This window comes from Mustela lutreola, chromosome 2 (genome assembly GCF_030435805.1).
Source record: "Mustela lutreola isolate mMusLut2 chromosome 2, mMusLut2.pri, whole genome shotgun sequence".
Classification (NCBI taxonomy): Eukaryota; Metazoa; Chordata; class Mammalia; order Carnivora; family Mustelidae; genus Mustela; species Mustela lutreola.
This window is the reverse complement of record NC_081291.1, coordinates 149,933,306-149,951,734: the sequence shown is the minus strand read 5'-3', so window position 1 is coordinate 149,951,734 and position 18,429 is coordinate 149,933,306. Positions and strand designations below refer to the sequence as shown.

The following is an 18,429-nucleotide window of genomic DNA, read 5'->3' as shown; positions in this document are numbered from 1 at the left end:
CAACTCGATGTTTCTTCTTGGTGGACTTTTAAAGGCACTCTGTATCCTATTTTAAAGAGGACTAGTTTTTAACTAATAAGAGCAAGAATGCCAAAATTAGATCAAAGAGAAGTGTTTTTGTTTTGTTTTGTGTGATAGGACTCTGTCTGAAGGATACAATAAGGAGAAGGGATCCTATTTAATTAGAGCTCATAAATTGTGGCTGGACATCTGGAATCAAGGGTGAGTATACCAGGAATTTGAAAGGCTGACAAGCACAAAGAAGGTATTTGCGTCCATGAATTCAGAATAAGCGAAGGGGCAGCTTATCTCATTGCTAGTGGTTTCTCCCAAAGCTGTTATGCTCAGTGCTACTGGACTCTGCACTGACTTAGCATAAAAATGGGGCGATGAGGACATTGAATCTATTTGTTTTGAGTAGAGATTACACGTTTGAAATTCCGTCACTTAAATTCGGAGCCAGACAACCTGGATTCAAATCCCAGATCTGCCATTTGCTGTGACAACCTGGCCAAAAAATGTCATCTCTAAAATAAGGAGAAGAATACCAGCCTCCAAGGTTGCTGTAAAAATTAATTTATATAAGATACATTATGCCCATGGCAGTTGTTAGCACGTATCTTTTGAGATGTGGTGACTAGTATCATCATTATAGTAAGAATTAATGATAATAATAAAACATTTTCACCCCTTGTAGCCTTCTGGAACACACTTCTACAGCTTCCAATCAAACAAACTTACCTTGAAAGTAGGCATTAGCAACCTGGAGTATTGCGGCAAAGGCAGCCCTGGAATTGGCTCAGGCATTGTACTTCCAGTATCTTCCGCTGAGGTACAGAAATGTGTTTACTGTATCCTAGGCAACCTCCCTCTTTCTGTCACCCTCCCTCCACCTTCCAGCAAACCTAGTCACCTCTGTCCTGCCCGGTGGCTGCTCCTCTTTTCATCCTCTGTTCTTTAATCAAAACTCTTTTCCTTCCAGACTGCGATGTTCTGTGTGTGTGCTCAGACAAAGGTATCATCAGTTTCCTCCTCAGCCAACTGAAACTGCGCTAGGTACTCAAGAGGTCTTGATAAATGGGAGTTCTCATCCCTCATCTGTGAAGTGAGAGATCTGGACATGGTTACCTCTAAATTCCTGGGATTCCACAGAAATTCATAGCCAGTTGTGAAGCTGATGTATATTTTCGTGCTGACAAGAGAATTTTTTTAACCACCCACACTCCTCCTAGTTGAGACTAATCTCTGGTTGGGAGGTTAAGTGATATTTAAAGATACCCAGAGAAACTGGATCACCCCCAGCCCACACACAAACGCCAGAACAGTATTAAGCTCCTTACCACCCCACTTCTGAATGGTGGCTGGCCCTCACTCTGGACATGAACATGGCTAGAGAATTAAAATTAGGGTTGCCACCTGTTAAGAATGTTTATGGACAGTCCACGGACACGTAGGTCAGCTTCATCCAAGAGGGACCCTTTGATCAGAAGCTGTGACTTTGGGTTATCAAAAGCGTGACAGGCTTCTTGAGCAGACTCTAAGAACAGTCCAGGCACCCCAGGTTTCTGGTAGCATCTACTGGATTCAGGCTGGGGTGATCTCTGGTGACCTGAAGATGGCACTTGAGATTAAGTCAAGTTTAGAATTCAATGGCTGGTCTGTCAAGCAGAGAGGACCATCTATGGGACTGATGGCTCCATAAGGGCCCAGTAATGAAATCATGTGCCTGGGATACGCAGCTGGCAATCATGCTCTTTATGGATCACTTTCAGCAGCAATAAAGATAAAGTGCTTTATAATGTGTTCATCCATTTCAATAGAGTCAGTAGTAATGTTAGAAAGTGTTTTGTATTAAGAAAAGACTGAACTGCATTTGAAAAGGAGAAGTGTGTTTTCTTCACGGGATTATTTTGGAGAACCAAATGAATGTACATGAGATGCTTCATTAAATCATAAGTCAGTTTGACAGGTGATCCTAATCTGCTCCTGGCAAAAGTGGGAATTGGAGCAATTGAAACAGTAGAAACAAATGAGCTACAGGTGTGCCTTGTTTTGTTTTGGGTCTCATTTGGATTATTATGGGTTACATCAAATATATTTCAAAAAGTTTGTAGTAGATCATCCCAATAAACAGATTTCGAGTTTCTAGGAAGCATCAGACATTTATTTGATGGACACACAAGGGACAAAATACAGTTTCTAGGATGTCCTCCTGGAGACTCAACACCTTCTGAGTAAATCCCCCTATTCCAAAGCTGTTCTCTACCCCCTCTCTTCCAGGAGAAGAAGTTAGTCACGTGGAGGGAAACTGGATTCCTACAGTGAGGTGGAAAACACCGATAGCTACCCAGACAGAGGCACTCTGCAGGAAAATGTGGCTCTGATCCTTAGAAAGAAAGTAAGCCTACAGAGTGCCAAGCTGGGTCCCGAGCCATGAAATCCCACCAATCACCATCTAAAGTGTTTTTCCTACTAAGCTGATCCATGCTTAAAGCTAACACATCATCTTCCTTTTCTTCATCTCCTCAAATAACCCTCTTTTATGAACTAGATTTCTAGTTCATTGATTTAATTAACAAATCTTTATTGAGAACTTAACTACAGGCCAGGGCACTGTGTGAAGGGCAGAGGTAAAAATGAGGGATAGTCCTTGTCTATCTGCCCTCACATTTTACTAACAAACAAGCAAACAAATAGAAAATAACCAAACAAATGGCTAAACACATAACATATTATTAGATGAGGAAACATAGTAAGAAAAATTAAATAGAGTAAGGGGAAAGGGAGGAACGGAGTAGTCAGAGAAGGCCTTTCTAACACAGGTACATTTTAGGAATCTCTGTGAACCTACAGGAACTTTGGGGGAGAGTAATATTGTCATGTTTTATGTATTGGCTGAAAATACCAATTTTCTAAACTACAAAGGTAAAATAAATGTGTGGAGCGGCAAGATAGGGACTGAAAGTGAGGGAGCAAGCAGGTAGATAACCTGGAGGAGAAGGTTCGGGTTGGAGAAACTGGCAATGGAAAGGCCTTATGTGGGATTTTGCTGGCCTTGTTCAGGGAACAGCAAGGACATCTGTGTGGCTGGAGAAAGTGAGCAGTGGGGACAATGGGCAGAAATGGCTCTTTGGGAACTACAGGTGTCTTTTGCTCCTCCCACTCTTTCCTGTATTTGGTTATCTTTTCTAAAGGGTGATTCTCTGAAATCACCCTCCTGCTGCTTCTCTCTGATCTCTCACCCAAATTCAGGCTCCATTCACTTTATGCCTGGATTACTGAAGAGCATGCTAACTGGCCTTCCAAACTCCTGCAGCAGCTTCTATTGCTCTAATCACTTTACTCTAAGCTTCTAGATTAGTCTTCCTAGAGCTTTGCTTTCATCCTGTCTCTTCCTCCCTTGCATAAAAATAGCTTAACGTTACCTATAGGATAAAGCAGCAGCTCCTTAACACACCCCACCTCCATTCCTGCCTCAGTCTGCCCTGAGCTTCATCTTCCTGTATCTCTCTGTTCCCATCTTCTCAACTCTAGTGACCACCACTCATCATGCCATATACCCTTGGTCTTCACTCTCAAGCCTTGAAGCCCAGCCTATGACCACTTTAGCCTATTCTGAGTAACCCATCCCAAAAAAGATCTCCTCCTCTCTTGAACAGCTGGCACACTAAGTCATAAATATATCTCCAACTTACCACTTACTATACAGCAATATATAAGGCCCATAACTTTATTCTCTAGACCTAGCCCCCCTCCACATTAGTCTAAGTTCATTGAGGGTGTGAACCATGTCTTCTACATTCTTTACATCATTTGAATGCCATATATATATATATATATATGCCATATTTTATATGTGGACAATAAATACTAGCAAAGAAAAAGTTATGGGTTTTGGGGCCCTGAAATGGGTAAGAAAAACAAAATGATCAAATTGTATCAATGAAGCCATCCTTTTTCTGCTGCCAAAAGGGGCCATTCAAGGCAAGGTCATCTTCCTCATAATATGAAGGAAGGGGAGCTTCGCAGCATGATCACAAAAATTTTATTTTTTTCATCCCCTATATTCAGCAACTAGGTAAGTAATCAGATAGCTCCCATATTTATGTTAAGCACTGAGCATTTGTACCTATAAATTCTCTAGGGAAATGCTATCAATGTGACTGAACCAAATCTAAAAACTGTACACACCTATCTGGACTTCTAGTAGATAATGCTAACAGGGCTGAAGAGCTTTATAACAGTGAGAAAATAATTCCTTCAGTCCTCAATACCAATGTGAAAGGCTGGACAACGGCAATATTTTTTCCCACACAGAAAGTTAACGTGGCAAATAAAAACTTAGGCAAAGTTTAGGGGTGCCTGGATGGTTCTGTCGGTTAAGCGACTGCCTTTGGCTCAGATCATGATCCCACAGTGGTGCAATCGAGTCCTGCATCAGGCTCCCTGCTCAGTGGAAAGTCTCCTTCTCCCTCTCCCTAGGTGATCTCTCTCACCTTCACTCTCTCTCAAATACATAAATAAAATCTTACCCTGAGATCATGAGCTGAGCCAGAGGCAGAGGCTTAACCCACAGAGCCACCCAGGTGCCTCTAAAATCTCATTGTTAAGTAGCAAGGTTTCCAACAAGAAACTCAAGTAGAAATCATTTCACCTTTGAGTGCCTGATGGCCTTGCCGAGCATTGCCCAATGGAACTGAACTGCCTGGACAATATTTTATGTGTGGTCTTTGAAGTTAGCACCTGCCAGGGTCTTTGAAGTCCTATCTTGCAAACTCATAATAATCATAATTAAGTTAAAAATAAGAGATGCAAGAATTCTGTACTCAAATCATATTTCACCTGATTTCAGCAAGATGAGGCACTGGAAGGGAAGGGTGGGTGTGTAGGTAGATGGGAGGGGTTGGGTGGCAAATCATTAACTTTGCCTTTCCTCTTCCCTTTATTCCTGGAGAGCCTGTCTCTGTGTTTACACCATCCATGGGAAGGTTGGGGAGGAGACTGGCTCATAGTGACAGTAGGTAGAGGCCTTACCTGACATGGGAGGCAGAGGCTCCAGGACCCTCCCAGTCTTCCCACCAGCTAAAGCCTGGAATCCCTTTATTATTGGCTAATTTGCAGCTTTCTTCCTTCTCTGTGAACCTGTAGGACTTTTGAGGAAAGCTAATTCTTGAAGCTGTCACGCATATGTGAGGGCAAAGGTTGAAATTTCCTGGCTTATCGGGCCTGGCAGGGCTAAGAGGGGAGTGAAGCAAACACCTGCAGTGAACTCCAGCTGCGCAGAGCTGTGCAGTGTGGGCCACTGCTACCAAGCCTTCCGACCTTTCCAAAGAAGCCAAGAAGCCACATCTTTATGTGAAGTCCCCTCCCCCAACTTTTTGGGTATTCTTTTTTTTTCTTCTGATTTGGAAAGAAATTTGAAACTTTTCTTGGGCCCCTTAAAGTATTGTGGGCCTTAGGCCCTGGCCTCGGGTGCCTAAGGGATAAATGTGGCCCTGCCTGCCTCCGGCCCACCAGTGCTTGGACTAAATGCTGAATGAAAACTCTTGGTTACTAGCTTCTGGTGCCCATCACTGTGAATACAACAAATCAATAGTCCTGTTAGGAGATGGCTAGATTATTGTGGACACAAAGCATAAGCCACAAAAGTGGACTATATCAGTTTGAATCCCAGCCTGTCACTTACCCTCTCTGTGCCTTGATCTCCTCATCCATGAAGCAAGAATAGTAACAGTACTTACCTGAGAATTGCTGTGAAGATTAAATGGGTTAATACATGTAAAAAGCTTAGGAAAGTACCTGGCAAAAGTCAGAAATACGTATTAGATGTTATTTTGTTCTGTTGTGTTCCCACATCTCACTGGCTTTATGGTTCTGGATATTGATGATGAAAGCATCAAGGGAACATGTTAAAAACTCGTGAAGGACCAAGCATTCCCTGGTCATGAAGACAGCAGATTTACCATAATTTCCTAAAGGTAACTTAACTGCATAAAATTCAAGAGATGAATAAATATCTGTGCAGGCTTGCCTTGGCTAATTTTTAATCATGTGTTGTTTTCCTTCTATCTGCTTCTTGATTTCCCCTATTTGTCTATAAAAGAAGTTCAAAGTGGAAACTTGAACTTAGAAGCTTAACCATGGATTGTGTTTGACATTCTGAAGAGATACAGTCTTTTAATAAATAAATAGGCCTTGCGTTCATTCAAAGTTGCCTAGCAACTTTCAAAGCACTCAAATATTATACAGTGATAAATGCTATACATTCAAAGCAGCTAAAAGCAAGAGAGAATTTTAGAAAAGTTCATGCCCCTGGGAGGACCCAGAGCACCAGCCTCCCCTGTTGTTCTGGGATAACTATGGACAGTGATTTCTGTTGTCATTCATTGAGTCGTGGAGTGAGAAGGAGGCTCTCAAGTTATCAGCCCGTCCTTCATTTGCTGAGGACACTAAACAGAGAGTTGTTTCCTCAAAGTCACGTTGGATGGTCTCAGGCTCTTTATGTCTAGTCTTGCCACCTCGGTCATCATTTTGCATGCCTTGCTTACTCTGAGTGCTTTTGTAGGAATCCATACCTCTAACACTAGAGGTGTTGCAGCTAAAGACGGCTATAGACTTTTGTGCAGATTTTAAATACTTTTGGTGGAAAAGGAAAAACTCCTTGCTAAATGAATGAATGAAAGTTCTTTAAGCTTTCATTTCATGTTTCTTGTGATCCCATTGAATTCCTCACCATTTTACAAAGTAGGAGGAAGAAATAGAGACCTTCATGTATTATATTCTCAGCCTACATGTAGTCCATATGGTTCATAACCACATGTGGAATGAAGTATTTCTATTTCCAAATGTTTATAGATACATTAACATGAGTGTTGTTTGATTTCAAAAGAACTAACAACAATGTATCCAAAGCCACGTGATTTGGTGATTTCCTGAAGACAAGAGTCAGGAAGCTCATGTAGAAATGTGAGCTAATCTGAGCCTGTATCTCTCTCTACATAATTACCTTTAACTGCTCAAACTACAAAAAATATTTATTCTCATCTAATCCAAAGAAATGGCACAACTTCGAATCTCTTAACAACAGCCCAAAACAATATGTTTTTCCAGATTATCACGTCAAAAAATAGGCAGAAGACAGGAACAGACACTTCTTCAAAGAAGACATAGAAATGGCTATCAGACATATGGGTGTCTGGGTGGCTCAGTGGGTTAGGCTGCTGCCTTTGGCTCGGGTTGGGATCTCAGGGTCCTGGGATCGAGTCCCGCATCGGGCTCTCTGCTCGGTGGGGAACCTGCTTCCCTTCCTCTCTCTGCCTGCGTCTCTGCTTACTTGTGATCTCTCTCTGTCAGATAGATAAATAAAATCTTTTAAAAAAAAAAATACAACTTTAACTAATGAGAAGTTGTACTGGTCATGCTGAAAGGTGACCTTGAGAAAAACCTATACTAGCAGCAGGCCTCTGTGGGAGAGGATGATCTATGTCATTGAAGCCCAGCAGCTGGGAACACCCGGCCGCTCAGGATGGAACACTGCCAGCTTCCCCTTTTCGTTGTCTCCCCTACCTCAGAGAAAGCCTGCTGTTAAGGTAATCTATTTAAATACGCTTGCTGAACAAATTCCATGCTGCTTGACCAGACACAGCTTACTCTTCTTGTTTACCTATAGGACTTGTGATCAAGGTATGACACACATTCCTTCTTATTTACTTACCAGACCTTTGACTAATGTATAGTGTTCTTCTCCTTTGTTGGTTGTTATCTTGTATCTAATAAATACAGGACTGAGGAGTTGTTCGGGGAGATGGTCCTTCCAGCTGTTGTCCCCTGCTCCCTCTCTTTTACAGCTGACTTGTTGGTGCCTCATTCTTCTCCCGTGGGCTGTTAAGTAGTGGCAATCATCATTAGCCATCAGGGAGATTCAAATTAAAATCACATTGAGATACTACCTTACACCAGTCACTAGGTCAAAATCAACAAGAGAGTAAACAACAAGTGTTGGGGAGGATGTGGAGAAAGGGGAACCCTCTCACACTCTTGGTGGGAATGCAAGTTGGTTGGCCACTTTGGAAAAAGTGTGGAGATTCCTTAAGAAATTAAAAATAGAGCTACTCTATGACCCTGCAATTGCACTACTGGGTATTTACCCCAAAGATACAGATGTAGTGAAAAGAAGGGCTATATGTACCACAGTGTTCATAGCAGCAATGGCCACAATCGCCAAACTGTGGAAAGAGCCAAGATGCCCTTCAACAGATGAATGGTAAAGAAGATATAGTCCAGGGGCATCTGGGTGGCTGAGTGGGTTAAACCTCTGCTTTCGGCTCAGGTCATGATCTCAGGATCCTGGAATCAAGCCCTACATCGGGCTCTCTGCTCAGCAGAAAGCCTTCCTCCTCTCTCTCTGCTTAGTTGTGATCTCGCTCTCTCTGTCAAATAAATAAAATCTTAAAAAAGAAGAAGAAGAAGAAGTAGAAGAAGAAGAAGATATGATCCATGTATACAATGGAATATTATGCCTCCATCAGAAAGGATAAATACCAAACTTTTCTATCAACATGGATGGGACTGGAGGAGATTATGCTGAGTGAAATAAGTCAAGCAGAGAGAGTCAATTATCATACGGCTTCACGTAGTTGTGGAGCATAAGGAATAACATGGAGGGCATTAGGAGAAGAAAAGGAAAAGAGAATTGGAGGAAATCAGAAGGGGAGACAAACCATGTGAAACTGTGGACTCTTGAGAAACAAGCTAAGGGTTTTGGAGGGGAGGGGCGAGAGGGTTAGGTGAGCCTGGTGGTGGGTATTGAGGAGGGCACGCATTGCATGGAGCACTGGGTGGGTGCATAAACAATGAATCTTGGAACACTGAACAAATAAAATTTTTTAAAAAGTGTGTTTCTCAAAATACAGCTTTACTATAGTCTGATAGTTTCCAAAAAAACTAATCAACAAAAATCTCTTGCACGTTTGCAAAATACTGGAAAATCAGTAATTTCTCTGAAAAGTATTGCTAGCTCACTTTATAGTGAAGGTGCTAAAGAAAGTTTGAGACATATTATGGAATTTTATATAATTCGCGTTCTAGTCAATTGTAGAATCCAGTGAGCCATGCTGTGCTCCTAATGTTAAATGGATGTCCAAATCTTTCTTTGGGCCAAAATAAACCAATTGGTTTAATCTGAAATAGCTGTTTTGTTAAAAACCAGAGTCATTTATAAACAGAATGGTGATTTCTTTATAGCAAAAGAACAAAACCCGTTACTAACCTATGCTCACATGTGATGTTCAACTCCGTGGGCCCAAATGCAATTCTTGAACATAAGCCATGTCAGCATTAAGTGCTGAATACAGGCTAATATATGGACTCTTTTAAACTGGACTATTAAGTCCATTAACATTTAATGAAACAATTTTAACTTTATCCACAAAAACACTCACAATGCCTTTCCATCGACTCCCTAAAGGCAAAACAACATAAATTTAAAAGAAAAATAACCATGAAGCTTTGCTAAGTGCAGATGGTTTCCATAGGACAGGTTAAGTCCTGAATTTCTGTCTCAATGCAGTCCACATTTGATTTTTAGTACAAAGATAAACTCAAACTGGCAATTACCCTTTGTTAACCCTACCAAATAATCTCAGCATGAAAACACTGGCATTTTTCTCACTACAATGTATGGAGAATTAACTAAAGTAATTTCACCAAGAGGCTTAGTAATCCATTGCAAATTTATGCAATGAAACATTATCTTTAAAAATATCGATGTTAATGATTTTCCATTTACAGCAGGCTCAAAATAAAACTATATTCACTTTGGCTTGAATGATAAGGATCTGGAAATCAAGGTCCTTTATAGAGATCCACTGTCCCATTGACACAAAGATAAACATGGGACACAGGGAACTCAAATTGTTCAGTCGGTTGTGCTTTTTTCCATTACCTTTGACACATCTATGCTAGTTTAAACTTATAGTTTGTTCTGAACCCAAATCGGGATATTTGTTTTTAACATGGTTTTTTGGTTTTTTTTAGATTTTATTTATTTATTTGACAGAGAGATAGAGAGCACAAGTAGGCAGAGCAGCAGGCAGAAGGAGAGGGAGAAGCAGGCTCTCCGCTGAGCAGGGAGCCCTATGTGGGACTCGATCCTGTAACCCTGGGATCATGACCTGAGCCAAAAGCAGCTGCTTAACTGACTGAGCTGCCCAGGTGGCCCCAAGTCTGGATATTTTTATATGTATGTTACTCCCCCCGCCCACACTGCCAAGGCCTATATTGAAACTTCTAAAGTAGAGAGAAGTGAAATTGGTTCCCTTATTAAGCTTTTCAAAAAACTCATTAACATATTCATCTTCATGTTTCTTAGTATGAAGCTCCTATCTGGACAGTTCTGTAGATTTAACAATTCTCCATCCATTCTTCCAAATCTGACCCCTTTGAAAACAGCTCTCCCTCAGTTAATAAAATAAGAAAAACTACAAGCATCCATGACTCAGAGTCATGTTTTTGGCAAACTTATTTAATAATCTAATGATTTAAAAGTAAATCATATTTTTTTTCAAACACCTGTCTTGAAAGACCTCCCGTAGCCGCTTCGGGGATTTGAATACCTTTGAGAAGCCTGAACATCTAAAGCAGTTAGTGGGACTGATGCAGTTGAGGCACTGAACATTTGACATGGCAGTTGTAGGACTTGTAAATGTACCACAGTAGGAAGCAGCTTTCCATGGACTTCAAAGCAAACGGCAGTTAATTATCTAGCTTTCCGGAGCAGTGTGGACTTAGCGTGACAGCTGTTAGGCGAGGACACATGGGCATCTCCGCAACTGAACATCAGCTCATGTCATTGTCTGGCTTGGATCTCATTGGAAAGAAATGCTTAAGGTCTCAGCTTGGTTCGATTCAAATTAGTCTACGAGTTTTCCCAGATGGTTTCTCAACACAAGCTTATTTCTCACCCCAGAGTCTGTGCTTCGCCATCACCTCAGATCTGCCGTCGACATGCTGTTTGCATATGCTCAAGCTCCATTTTTAATGCCATGCATGGGACATATCCATTTGAACTTTCTCCTCCCTGTTATTATTGTGAATTCAACCTGGAGGTCTTATACCTTCGGTGAGAAAAGGAATGCTTCTGCCTTTTAATCTCTCTCTTTTTCTCCCTCTCTCTCTATCCCTCCCCATCCCTCTCATCCATTCTCCTCTTTTTTTCACCGACAAAGGTTGACGGTTTCTACCTGGTGCCTAACAGGTGGGATGTCTTGGGGTCTTCTTCCTGGTTGGCCAAATGTAGTGGGTCTAGCCGCTACTTGACCTGCATGACTCCTAGCAGAGCCTGCTTGTTCAGTTTCCTAGAGCATCAGCTTCTCTCTATGACCTGATCAGCCTTCAGATCAGCCTTGACAAATGCCCAGAAAAACCAGGCTCATTCTTGGCCTCTCCTAACACCACCTCTCAGTCGAGGATTGTGGTCACAACTGTGCACTTTGCTACATTGTAGAAGCATTTTTAGATCCGGATCTCATCCTTCTTCAACAATGTCAGGTCGTGCATAAACACAAGGATGTACCTTCAAGGAAAGATAGCAAAAAGAAAGTAAAGAACATATTCCTTTGATTAGACCTGCCAGAGATAGGGAAGAATAAAATGTGAAGGGCGAAAAGTGAGGGACAGAGTTATTGGGATCAGAAGCTAATCAGGAAAGAGTTGAGAAAAGGAAAACTTTTCAAAAACAGGGAAAAAAAAATCAAGTTCTGAACTGACCTAAACTAACTTCATCCCTTTTAGAAAAATGTCTGCCTTTAAGTACTCTAAGTTAGTGAGGTCTTGCTGTTAAACTTGAAAAGTAAAAAAATAACACTTGAAAAAAACCCTCAGCAATTGCTGACCTCTCATTACCATTCACTTCAATCAGCCCCATGCTGTTTCTTGACATGTCCAAAGACCCAAATGAGGCCTTGCTGATTTCGAGCAGTTGGTAACTATGTGCAATATATGCAGAATCATTTTCTGGGGACTCCAAAGACCTAGGACTCTGCTAGTCCCTCCACCTCCAGGAAACAAATACCAAATGCTTTCATCTTTCCAGTATGCAAAATGTTTTCAAGCTGCCTATAAAACGTGTGCTGTGAGTGATTTGACAAAAATATTTTACAAATTTATTAATTATCTTTAAACATGTTTCTTTGCAGTTTTCAGTTCATCTTATATTAAGTGCTGAGCAGAACCTGGCTTTATTTCTTACAGTAAAATTACACAAGATGTATAAATCTTTAATGTTCTTGGTTTCCTTTAGTGACTTTGATTTCTTCTAAAAAGGGTCTGAATATGTCTGAAATGCATGCTAGATAAATTCCCAAGATGCCAGGCTGCTGGCCAAAGTACTCAAAGGTGATGGGCTACAGCTGCTTCCTCCTTCCTAAAGAAAATGGTGCAAAGATGCAGGTCACTGGAGAGTTGACAATTGTTTGATTGCTGAGCGTTCAGGCCTTGACTTCTAGGAAGATGCTGAGTAGACCATGTGAAAGCAAAGTGCTTAATGAATAGTTAACCAAACCTAGGTTTTCTAGTCTAAATAAGGCAGTATGTGACTAGTGAATCATAAAAGCTGAGAATGGGAATGTACTTTAAAAATCACATGGTCCTAGGATGGTAGGTGGCTCAGTTGGTTAGGCGTTTGACTCTGGATTTCCACTCAGGTCGTGATTCCAGGGTCCTGGGATCGAGCTCCACATTGGGCTCTACGCTTAGCAGGGAGTCTGCTTGAGGATTCTTTCTTCCCTCAGTTCCCTCCCCCTGCTTATGCTTGCTCATGTGTGTGCTCCCTCTCTCTTTCTAAAATAAATAGATAAATTTTTTTTTTTTTTTTTAAATCAGATGGCCCAGAGATCTAATCCAAGAATACCTGCTGTATAATCCTACCAAGTGACCGTATGTTTGAACACCTCTGGAGCAGATAATCTACTCTGTGTTAAAATAGTTTATATATGTACACACAGTTGTAATTCACACAAGACAAATGGATAATCTCCATAATGCATTAGGAGATACTACACTAAGAAAAAGATCAATAGTCCAATTAAAAAAAAAAAAGGCAAAGGATATAGAAAGAAAAGGAAATGATTATAAATTTTAAAAACGGACAATTGCAGGGTGCCTGGGTGGCTCAGATGGTTAAGCATCTGCCTTTGGCTCAGGTCATGGTCCCAGGGTCCTGGGATCAAGCCCTCTCCTACTCTTCCCCCTGCTTGTGCTCTCTCATTCTTTCTGTCAAATAAATAAATAAAATTGCTTAAAAATTTTTTAAAAATTAAAAATGTTCTAAAAAGAGACAGTTGGTTAAGTTTCTCTTTCAGCTCAAGTTGTGATCTTAGGGTCCTGGGATCAAGCCCCACTTGGGGCTCCCTACTTAGCAGGGAGTCTGTTTCTCCCTCTCCCTCTGTCCCTCTCACCCCCCACTCGTGCTAATGCTCTCACTCTCTCAAATAAATAAATAAATAATATCTTTAAAATTTTTTTAAATTAAATAATAAAAAATAAAGGGGCACCTGGGTGGCTCAGTGGGTGAAAGCCTCTGCTTTCGGCTCAGGTCATGATCCCAGGGTCCTGGGATCGAGCCCCTCGTCGGGCTCTCTGCTCAGCGGGGAGCCTGCTTCCTCCTCTCTCTCTCTCTGCCTGCCTCTCTGCCTACTTGTGATCTCTGTCAAATAAATAAATAAAATCTTTTAAATAAATAAATAAAAATAAAAAGAGAAGATATGCTCAACTTCACTTATAGCAAGAGAAACACATACCAAAACCACACTGAAACACAACTTTTCACATATTTCTATATTCCTGATATGAGTATAAATTTGTACAATCTATATAGAGTAAAACAGTAATTAAAGCCATAGATGCGTATACATGCTTTTACTCACTGTTTCAACTTTTAGGAATTTTTAAACATGCAAAATGGTCTACTTATAAAGGTAGCCACTTCAGCATTATTAGTGCTAACAAAAGATGTGGAAATAACCTGATTCACATCAACAAAGATCCAGTTAAATGGCATATGCTTGCAATGGAGTACTATGCAGCTATAGGTAATAATAATGGTAATAAGGCAGCTCTTAATGTTCAAAAGAGAAAGTTCTCCAGACTTTATTATTTAAAAAAAAAAATCAAGGTACCCTCAGGAAAAGAGAACTTCCTCAACTTGATAATAAACCACTATAAAAACAACAACAACCACCTAACATTATACTTATTGGTGAGAAACTTGAAGCTTTCCCACTAAAATCAGGAAGACAAAGATGTCCCCTCTTACCACTGCTTTTCAACATTGCACTGGAAATCCTAGCTAATGCAATAAGATAATAAAAGGAAATAAGAGATATACAGATTGGGAAAAAGAAATAAAACTATCTTTGTTCATAGATGATGATATGATGATCTAAATAGAAAATCTGAAACAATTGGAACTAATAAGCAATTATAACAAAGCTGCAGGGTACAAGGTTAATATACAAAAGTTGATCACATTCCTATATACCATCAATTAACAAGCGGAATTTGCTTAAAACACATCGCTATTTACTTCTGTAACCCCCAAAATGAAATAAATCTAAAAAAGATGTGCAAGATTTACATGAGGCTAACTACAAAATTCTGGTGAAAGATTATCAGAGGAGAACTAAATAAATGGAGAGATATTCCATGTTCACGGCTAAGAAGAATCAGTATTGTCAAGATGTCAATTTTCCCTATTCCATGTTCACGGCTAAGAAGAATCAGTATTGTCAAGATGTCAATTTTCCCAACCCGATCTATAGATTCAACACGATCCCAGTCAAAATCCCAGAAAGTTATTTTGTGGATGTTGGCAAACTGGTTATTATATTTATATCGAAAGGCAAAAGATCCAGATAAGAAACTCAAGATTAAAGAAGAACAAAGTTGGAGCTCCTGGGTGGCTCAGTGGGTTAAAACCTCTGCCTTCGGCTCAGGTCATGATCCCAGGGTCCTGGGATCGAGCCCCACATCGGGCTCTCTGCTCAGCCGGGAGCCTGCTTCCTCCTCTCTCTCTGCTTGCCTCTCTCTGCCTGCCTCTCTGCCTGCTTGTGATCTCTATCTGTCAAATACATAAATAAAAAATCTTAAAAAAAAAAAAGAACAAAGTTGAAGAAGTGATACTGCCCGACTTCAAGACTTACTATTAAGTTATAATAATCAAGACAGTGTGATATTGCAAAAGAATAGATTAATACATCATGGAATAGAAAATCCAGAAATAGACCCACATAAATATAATCAATTTATCTTTGACAAAGGGATAAAGGCCCTACAATAGAAAAAATTCATCTTTGCTACAAGTGCCAGATCAACTGGACATTCACATGCAAAATAATTATTCTAGACCCAGACTTCACACTTTTCTCAAACATTAACTCCAAATGGATCATGGATCTAAATGTAAAACACCAAACCATGAAACTCCTAGAAGGTAACACAGGAGAAAATACGGATGACCTCGGTTTGGTAACAACTTTTTAAATGGAACAACAAAACACAGTTTGTGAAAGAAAGAATTGATAAGCTGGATTTCATTAAAATTAAAAATTTCTGATCTGTGAAAGACACTGTTAAGAGAATGAAAAGATAAGCCATAGACTGGAAGAAAGTATTTGGGCAAGCATGTTTGATAAAGGACTGTTATCCAAAGTATACAAAGAACTCCTGAAAGTAAACAATAGGAAAACAAATAATCCAATTAATAAAAAGGACAAAGGCCTTAACAGATCCCTCACCAAAGAAGATAGACAGATGGCAAATAATCATATGGAAAGATGTTCCACCTCATGAGTGACCAGGGAAATGCAAATTAAAACAATAAGAAGATACCATTACACATCTCTTAGAATGGCCAAAATTTAGAACCCTGACACCAGCAAATGCTGTGAGCATGTCAACGACATTTGTAGCAGAGATGCAAAATGGTACATACACTTTGGAAGACAGTTTGGCAATTTCTACAAAACTAAACATATTCTTATCATATGACCCAGCAGTTACACTCTTTGACATTTACCCAACAGAACCAAAAACTATGTCCACACAAAAACTGGCCTATGGATGTTTACAGCAGCTTTTTTCATCATTGCCAAAACTTGGGAGCAGCCAAGACGTCCTTCAGGAGATGAATGGACAAATAATCTGTGGTACACAATGGAATTTTATTCAGCACTAAAAGAACATGAGCTATCCAGCCATAAAATGACATGAAGGAAACTTAAAAGCACATTACTAAGTGAAAGCAGCCAATCTGAAAGATCAGTGGTTGCCCAGGTTCGGAGGAAAGAGGGATGAATTGGCAGACATGGAGGATCTTCAGAGCACTGAAACTGTTCTGTACAATATTGCCATGCTAGATACTTGTCCTTACACATATGTCCAAACCCATAGAATGTACAACACACCAACACCACACCCTAATGTAAACGGTGGCCTTCGGATGATAACGATGTGTCACTGTAGGTTCCCTGATGGTAACAAATGTGGTACTGTGATGTGGAATGTTGGTAGGGGGAGGCTGTAGGTGTGTGAGGACAGGGGGTATATGGGAACTCTGTACTTTCTGTTCAATTTTGCTATGACCCTAAAACCACTCTAAAAAATAAAGTTTGCTAATTAAAAAAAAAAGGGGGGGATACCATATAACAAGATGTATAGGATGCTCCCCTTACATAAAATTGGGGAAGGAGTTACCTATATATTCATTTTTCTTATGCATGAAATTGTTACCTGTGGAGAGTAGGACAGTAGTTGCAGAAAGACTTTTCACCATAGAGCTTTTTATACTTATTTTTGAACCATTAAATACTTACTTATTCAAAATATTAAATAAAATAATTTAAAATATATGAAAATGGTCTATTCTATCCCTTTCAGTTGAAAAAAAAAATAGTATTGAAATACTGCCTCGACCAGTTAACTCTTTTTATCTTTTTTTTAAAACTGAGACCATCATACAATGGCCTATTTATCCTAACCCTAAAAATTTGAACCCAATTTTCAGTCTTCTTGAAATCAATAAAAGTATAAAGAAAACCTTAAGAAATCTCCAAAAGAGAAAAATCAAATCTTAAAAGAATGTGGATTCCGATATGAACCTCCACCATTTTTTCTCTTATCTAAACTTTACCTTAAACATCAGCCCATCAGTCTTGATTATTTATCTACTGTTTAAGGTCTTCACTGTTAAGCCTCCAGTCTTTAAGGCTCCACAGGCAGGAATATATTGTGTTTTGTTGTGCCGTGCTGGAAACGCCCAGCTGTCCTCACCAGCTGAGCATATTCTTTGGAACTGCTAGTTGCAGGGCTTCTGGACCTTTAAGGAATTTTTCTTTTCACCTCAAAAAAAAAAAAAAAAAAATCCAGACACCTATTCTGGACAAATGCTGTTTCTTTCAGAACTGATTCGTGGGGTTCCTGGGTGCTCAGTCGGTTAAACGTCTGCCTTGGGCTCAGGTCCTGATCCCAGGGTCTGAGGATGGAGTCCTGGGTCAGTCTCCTTGCTCAGTGTGGTGTCTGCCCCTCCCACTGCTTGTGTGCTCTCTCTCTCTCTCTAACAAATAAATAAATAAATACAATCTTTAAAAAAAAAAAAAAAGAACCAATGTGTCCAGGAGATCTGTCAAATTCCTGTAGCCAATATGTTTGATACAAACTATTCTTCTGCTTGTCCCTCAGGTAGTCAGTACCTTTCCTACAGATATGCCTTTATGAGAGTCACATATGGTACTCACAGACTTTCTTGAATTTGATTCTAGGAGGTGGCAGGGCAGCGCCACCTCTCCTTCCTTTGGGAGAACCCACTTGCCTCCAGAAAGGGTTGCCCTCAGCTGACACAAGCAGAACCTGCCAAAGAGCTCACATGCTGATTTTCTGATAGGCCCAGCAAGGTTAGATGCTATTACCGCTCTTAAGCTTTTGGCCAGGCCAGAAGCTGGGTGCGTCCCAATGATGTACCATGACCAAACATTTTGGGCTATAGCACCCTCTCTGGCATAGAATGGTGGAGTATCAAATTCTGGCAACAGCTTTCAGCTCTGTAGTATTCAAGGAAGATCCTGGGCTGCTGGAGGGGTTTTCCTGATGCAAACTGACAGTGAGAAATTTTCAGCTCAAGGTCAGTCAGTCCACGCTGCACAAGTTTGGCTTACCCACCAGCCCTTGAGCTATTGATTGCAAATGTTTCTGAAATATTGAGGTTAGCGGACAATCATTCCTAAATACTTGCCAATGAAATTTAATGTGGTGGATACTTTAGTACATTTATTTTAAAAAAAAAAAGATTTTATTTATTTACTTGACAGAGATCAGTAGTAGAAAGAGAGGCAGGCAGAGAGAGAAGAGGGGAAGCAGGTCCCTGCCGAGCAGACAGCC

The 18,429-nt window shown here is 40.3% G+C and overlaps 1 long non-coding RNA gene across 1 annotated transcript in view; it reads right to left on the bottom strand.

The window, feature by feature from the left end:
• The window catches only part of LOC131825022 (uncharacterized), a 41,172-nt gene that overhangs the window by 12,411 nt on the left and 10,332 nt on the right, over positions 1-18,429 (bottom strand). Inside the window, exon 2 of the long non-coding RNA XR_009351090.1 lies at positions 7,715-7,881. This is a non-coding gene — a long non-coding RNA (uncharacterized LOC131825022). The remainder of the gene's footprint in view (positions 1-7,714; positions 7,882-18,429) is intronic.